Here is an 8,153-nt window from a genome sequence, read left to right on the forward strand (position 1 = left end):
CCCAATTCAAATTAGAAACAATGCCATAGCGATCCATGTTCTAGATTGGTAAGTAATAGCTTTCTAGTACCGTCGTTAAAATGTAGGTGTGTATCGCAAGGTTATGTTACGCCGAATAGTTGAGAGATGGATCAATATTTATATATTCGAAAGCATCTGACGGGGAGGTGCGAAGCTGCGGTCAGCTGAATTTTTTTTCGCGCGACGGGCGATTTACATCCAGTTCAGTTTTTGCTGTGTATTATTCTAAATTGCAAACTTCAGAATTCTCCCATTGACAGTCATAACCTTCCATGCCATCAACTATCCGCTGGGATTGCCAGCATTCTATTTGCATTTTGTGATATGACAATAGGGCGCGCGAAACTTTTCACTATCATACTGGGGTCGTTTGGTAACCACTGTTTTAAGCTATTTACGATGAGTTGCGCTATCACAGGTGGAGGCTTGACCCGTCTGTGCGTAACCTGTACCTTAGCTCTCCTTTCGGGCTTTATTTTCGAACCATATATATGAATATTTCGTGATTTTGTAAATAAAAATGTTCAAAATCTTGTCATTCATAAACACCGATAGAAAGTATCAATAATCATTGAAGGTTTCAAGGTATGAAATGCCGTGGTGACTAGGTTTGGTTCCACCTACGCATGTGAGTAGAGAAGATATGGCGCACACCCCCAATTCCATCTATTATTGCTACCATTACGTCACAATTGAAAATTCTTGACGTAACAGTTGATTGACATGGCTCTTTGGGAGTTACATTTGAAAATATTGTGGCAATAGGGCTCTTCGGTCGAAAAAGGTTCCCGACCCCTGCTATAGTTGATGCTATTCTCTTTGGATGGATTCCGCAAACCGTGAGCAACTGAGCAACCAACATTGATTGTATTGTGATTATATTGCCAAAATAGCCCGTGTTCGATCACGCGCGTAACCAAAACAAAAAAATATTCGGACGGACTCAAGTTGAATTCAACGATTACTGCTACATTCCGGCCCAGTGTACAAAATGGCAATGTCTAATAGTCCTGGTTTTCCTATTTTTACATCAATCACGACAACATAACGCTAACTAATGATATAGCGATGTATAATTGACTTGCATTGCGCGTAGATGGTAAATGGTTATGTAGTCAGGATTGACAGCATATAGAAAGTGTTGCTTTCAGTATTGATAGCTAAGGCTTCCCCAGGGATATCTAGAACTCTATATATCCCTGGGTTTACATTAGGTTTTCACGACGTTTACTTCACATAACCTTTACCTTAGTTATCTGTAGCTTGTGTGTTGTGAAAAACGGTCGCGCGCGCCAACCTGCGGAAATCGGTAGGGATAGGTTGATCGCATGCTGTGAAGAGCTATAACTGAAGATGCCTTAAATATGGTAAAACGTCGCGTAAATCTGCATCTTCTGTGATAATTATCAAAGAAAGCTATACTGTATCCTACTTTATATAATATGACGAATGTACACATTGTACAGTTTCAATTTTACCTTGCCGTCACCCATAACAAACATGAGTAATCAGGGTTACCATACGTCCTCCTTTAGGAGGCGTTGTCCACCTTTTTCGGGTTTTTGAAAATGTCGTCCGAGGACGCCTAAATGTACTCCTGTTTTTAGATTTTGTCCTCTTTTTGGAGAATTTTGGTTAAATATAGGGTGAAATTCGACTGAGATACAGTACACCAGCACTGAAGTAACGCTCCGGCGGCAATTTCGGGAGCTGAGCCGGCAGGTTGACTTTTTTTTTCATAGTCAACCAACCACAAAGTCAGGAAAAATTTACCATTTCTTCCGAATTTTACTCCCCAATTCTAAGTCTGCAAATGCAGAAAAAGTTTCCTCCTTTCCCGATTCCAAAGTATGGTAACGCTACGTTAATGCATTGGAACATTGTGTCTTTGACGACGTTCGGCCGATTTCAGATAAATCCTTGTTACGTTTACTGTCAGTTAAGATATTTGACTGCAACTCTCTGCGCAGAGTTTGACAACTCGGCAATTTTCGGCTTTTACGAATTATAATAGAATGAAAGTCATAGCTACACGGTTTTTTTCGATACATACAGCAAAATTCAGGTTCATATCAAAACAGAGTTCGTTCTTATTAGCATAAGAATGGTAATTGTCTGCTTACCAAGCTTTGGCTCGTTTTGCACTGTGCAGTTCATCTGTGCAGCATTTCCACAAAAACCAGATTATATTAAAACTAAAATTAGAGGGTATAAAAACATTTCAAAAATTAGGATATAATAACCAGCGTTTAGCTCTACTTAGTCTAATTATAAGACTAGAGTTATAAAATTGTCTGATTCTGTCTCTATGAGACTATATAGTATCCAGTTATAAACTCGGATAAATACATGAATTTGGTTGCAAGCCAACATTTCCACTCGTAGTGCGAGGCTCTATGCTGAAGATATACGCAACACGCGTAAGGGCTACGCCACGTATGATCATTAGGGCAAGTTTTATCAACTTTTGGAACTTTCTTCTACAGCTTCCGGCAGCTTCCTAGACACTCGGAAGTTTATAGTATGTTGTTCTAACCTAAGCTGTTTGGAGGAATCTTATATTGCAACTATTGGCAACGTTTCTTCATTTTTTTCATGCAACTTTTTGCAACTCTTTTTGATTTTCATGCAACTTTTTGCAAGCTGTTTCGATTTTTTATGCAACCAACTTTTTCTGCAAATATTTGGCACTAAATGTAAATAGATCGCTTGATTATTTAACTGTCGTTTAAATTGGAGGTCCTGTCTGATTTGACGTACATTCAGGCTAAGACCGCTGAAAATTATATTTTCAATGGGTCTATGTTTTCAGGCTATTGATTTTGTTGAAGTGGCCTACATTGAGTTTTGCTACAGTGACTTGGATACGGAACGATTCGAGTATCTCATATACCCTAATAATTGTAAGGAACTTGTCCATAAATTCAACTTCTTGGTGCAACTTTTGTGAAAATTAAATTCAACTTTTTACTGCAACTTTTGTGAAAAATAAGTGCAACTTTCCACGGATTTGACTGCAACAAAAACTTGCCTTTATGATCACTGATTACATGCATGATGTGCTTTAATTAGAAGTCGTCGGTTCAGTCATTAAACAACAGACGATTTTTGGTCAAAAGCAGCCAATGATGCACTTTGACGTTTACCGTATCGAATCGATTGATATTAAGAAATAGGGCCATAATGAATGATAGAAGCCGATCGAATGCCGTAATTGAAGTCCACAGGGCCGCAGATTTCCATTTCATTTCATTACCCGCCCGCATATTTACCGCGACTGAATAATAATTCAGAATTAACGTTTTGCATCAATAATTGATACGCTTGTTATTACTCATATTTTTTTTGTAACTCGGAATGATGCACCTAAATGGTTTAGCTGAGTGCGCATACAATAAGCGCAACGTTTATTTCGATGTCTGCGTGTGGGAATGGCGGTATGGATGATTTTGGATAATTTATATTATGTTTATAATATTCCGCCGTTAAGCTCAGATGAGATCGTAAATGCAATCGTAATTGCGTTTTGATATTAGAATTCACGAGCTGTGTTATTGTCATGAAGGCGTGAATCCGCTGGGACAGAGATCAATACGAAATCCAACTAAACATCGGTGCGATGACTTGAGGTTACGAAAAAACATATAGTGTGTAGTTGCGGACGATAGAAATAGCTTATTATATTCTTTACTCACAGTAAAACTGGTAAATACACACACAATCTGGGAAGCAACCTGCCCCTAAGGAAAATGGCGATTATTATCACCGGTATCGCACTGTATAGTGTATTCCTCTGCGTGTCCACTGCCAGCGGTCCGTACATGACTGAGGTACATTATGGCTAATACGGGTTTTCATGACATGATAATACCTTTAAATTGCATATTCACTAAAAACGCATTGTAGAATATTCATCCATAAATCAGCATTGGTCGATTGGTATTGATGTAATCCTGCTAGCCGTATATCATTAGATAGTGACGGAAAGGCGCAGAAAATGGACACGTCTGATTTTATAAATATATTCCCGATAAGTCGCCTGATGTTGCTGTGTTCTAGTAATTCCGACAACAATTGCTGATTTAATTGCAGGACTAGGAAAATATCAGGAATTATATAACGCATGTCATTGTCAATGTGGTGTCATGGTGCATAGATTTACAGCAAATACCCCGCATATATTGAAAGTATGATATCAACCGCTAGTTGTTCAGATTGATTAAAAAAATGTAAACAAATTACATCGCATACTTGGGCACTGGCGTGGGCGACGGGTGACTTTGTCCGTCCCCAATATTGGACTTGTTCATTGTCATTTCATACTTACTTGCATCGTAGAGGGTCCATGGCGTTTCGCCATTCAAAAAATATTTTATCCAGGTTTGTATCGGTGGTTTTCACCTCGATTCGGTATTGATAAGTTATCTAAGTATATAGCTGTAGTGAAGTGCTGGCCATACTGTTAAGCGTTCTATCGCCTCAAGTATCGTCACATTTCCTCGGGGTTTTCTATACTTCAATCTTGTACAGCCAACGCCCAGCACTCTCATGTCGGGAGTGATTAAAAATAAATGCGGACTTGCGGAGTGCATGACAAGCCGTAAATATACCTGGTATAAGGCAGCTTACAGTATCTCAGGTTTTTCGTAATAGAAAACTGCGTAGATGGCACGGTAAGTGCACTTTCCTGTTTCGATCGAAATTGCTTGGAATGAAAAACAAACAAATTAGCCTGTTGCCTGAATTTTATTACCGATATATGCAAAGCACTGGGGCTCGTGTGCAGTTAGAAGCAGATGGTAGTAAGCAACCCACACTACTTTGTTTGCTTATTGTATTGATTTTTGCGCGTTCTATTTAAATGAGCATCACTTATGTAACCTTATTTTTTAAGTATGCATTCAATCGATTTCTAATCCGATTTATTTCGAGTTTTCGTGTATCTCGATTCTCAAACGATGACGTGTCATCACTCCGTCAGTCATCTGTTTACAGGGACACTGCACTGCACTGTAATTAAACAATGAACATATGTTATACACCCAGCAAAGATGAACTTAACTTGCTTCAGTATGATATTGAAGAAGCCGATCTCCTTACGTTCCACATTGGCTACTAACTATACTAGCATTCATGCATATAACAACGATGCACTGTTTCATAAACTTGCTAAATAGCGATACTTAGTGCCGCCTATAGAAATATATACTGCTCGTAGTGCTAACGTTGAAATTTCCTATCCAACAAACGAATAATATCAAAATGCGTCTATGCATTCTTTATGATTGCACCAGCACTAAAACTTTACTGTCGGCCTGTTATATAATCATAATATTGGATAATACTGTTAAATTAAGGAGTTCTAGTAATCAGATTTTTCACGCAATCCTATCGACATTTATATATATTGCTGCCCAGGCTTTGGCGAACCGCTCAAATTTGTCACTGCCCCTCGTTTGCACATGTCTGATGTAAACGCAGGAATATAGGCTCTTTCATATTTTGTGGGTACAGCGTGTAAAATTGGCACTGGGCGACAGGGTTGTTCAAAAATAACTTTTTTCCAGATCGTGGGAATTCAGTGAATAAATTGTTAGGTTGCCTAAAATACGCTGCACACCAAATTTGGCTCAATTCATACCAGTAGAAGCCAACGCAGAGCCGATTGAAATTTATTATTTGCTATGAAAAAAAATTCTTACTGAAACCTCGCTAAAACGATGCAAAACAAATTTGACGCAATTCCAACAGGTAGAAGAATTATTTGAGTTCTTCATTAGTAATTGGTGGTTTTCCCACCGTCAATGATATTTTAGCAAATTTCAAACTTTCAACCACTTCTACCGGTTGGAATTTAGCAAAAATTCCTATGCATCGTTCTTGTAGGCCACTCAACAATTTTGTGAGGTTGACAGTAATATTTGCAATTGTTTTTATAATAAATTCCAAAATTTCAATTGACTCTGCGTCATCTTTTACTGGTTGGAATCGAGCCAAATTTGGTGCGCAGCGTTTTTAGGCAACCGTGCAATTTGATCAGTGAATCCTCGAAATCCGGGAAAAAGGTTATTTTCGAACAACCCCACTGGGCACTTGGGCAATCTAAGCTACAGTCGCAAAATTGTATATGCGGGTCATGCATAATGTTCATAATGTAATCTCGATACGAGTTGGTTTCAATATTTCATGGCCGTAATGTCCCATTGATATTTCTTATTTTGATGAACGCGGCTGAAACCAAATTAGAGCTGAATTTGTTTGGCGAGGGCTAACTTTCATCGATTTTACCCCGACTTAAGATGCGCGCTGTGTAGGCTCGAAATTCGGTTAACATTCGAGTGACAGCCGAGATGTAACCTAACGCTGTTCGGATACGCGTAGAAACCCGGTCAGGACAAACTTCAAGTGTAAAATGTGAAAGGATTTCGCCGATACAACTGATCTTTCGGTCGTGCTTCCTGCTTACATCTTTCAGGGTTCAATCGTGCGTATCTGCTAACATAAGTAAATATAGTTGCAGTCGACATTACACTAGATTACCTGATCATCTCTTGTTACCAAAGTATGCATGGTATATTTTCCTCTGCATTTCATATGTAAATGTGGTAATTTCGAGGTATTGGTCACCGTATCTTCATTACATAAAATATGTATAAGCCTACATATACAATTTACATACTCCGGTCGCGTAGTCGCTTATCTGTTAAGTGAAGGCTCTTTTGAGGCAATGTTTACGCTAAATTTCTAGAGATATGGAAGGTATATGCCTAGAGGTGTTTGAGACGTCGGTTGAATAACTAATTGCAGTCGATTACATGTTTAGTGTTAGCGACACAAAACCTGTGTGGACTTATGTTCATTGTTGCATGTTTGTTCGCGCGTGTGTCGCCAAAATTGAAGAAATCAAGTCTTTTGTTGTGTTGCGAGCACATCGAGACCTAAGCATTCGTAGATTACTCAGTTCAGTTCGGAGGCATGTTGATATGATGGACGGCAGGGGCACGAGGGCTTTGTGATTGGCATATAACGTACGATGTTTCGTCCGTATTATTAATCTCGAGGTAATTGAATCTTTATAGATCCCTGTCGTTTACCGTGAGGGAGTCGGCGGAGCGAAAGTGATCTGTTGGCCCTTGTCGTGATTCATATTTACCGGCGCGGACATTAGTAGAAAGTTTTTCGATAAGCTGTAGATGTCGTTGACACTAACAAGGCGTGCATCTCAGAACGCCATTATTCAGAATCATAGAAGGATCCAGTGCGTCGATATATGGATTAGAAAGAGCCATACGGGAATACTTTCTCGGTCGGTGATCGAAATTCGGTGAAAAAATATATGTTTTCTATATAAATGGGGTTTGCATCCTTTCGGCATTTGGCTAGTAACGCACAAGTCGCTTGGACTTATAGCATTTGATTTCAGGTTGTTTCAAGCGATGTGTGCTGTTAAGTGCGGATAAGATACTGGCTGAATTAGAATCCTCATGGTTATGAAATAGAACTTGAAGTAGTTCCGTGCAAGTGCAGTCGCGGCCTATGGAAATGAAGTTGGGAAAGTTGAACAGGATATGGCCGCTTCAGCGTTCAAATACATACGGTATATTAAAAAATTCGGTTGCAAATATTCGATCGATAATTTGCAAATATCGGTTATTGTAGAGGAAATAGTACGTGTTCTCTCGACCTCCGTAGATTTGCGTAGTTTATTCAATGTATTTATGTGCTTGTTGAAAAGTGGACGTAAAATCCGTTCGAATCCAAGTCACAAATATTACATTTCGCAAACATTTGATAAAATTATGGCACAGTATCGTTTTCACATAATGAGCTCCTGCGCCTCGGTTCGTGTTTAACATCACTTGGCAAGGGGCAACGGATCCTAAATTTGTTACGTGCGGATATCTCAACTCCTAAGCGTGGCATCGGAAACGTACTATGTAAAAGCAACATGCGGGGCTGATTTGGCTCAAAACATCGCACTGCCGTTGACACAGTACAGTATGGAGCTTTAATGGCAATCCCTGTATATGCCAGGGAATTGTAACCAAACTTAGCTTTCTACACGTTGTATAATCGGACTAATTATAGCGAAATGCCTGTGATGTAATTCTAATCTAATTTGTGAAATGTTT

Source organism: Botryllus schlosseri, chromosome 13 (assembly GCF_051294905.1).
Source record: "Botryllus schlosseri isolate E-star chromosome 13, Bs_hap1, whole genome shotgun sequence".
In the NCBI taxonomy this organism is placed as follows: domain Eukaryota; kingdom Metazoa; phylum Chordata; class Ascidiacea; order Stolidobranchia; family Styelidae; genus Botryllus; species Botryllus schlosseri.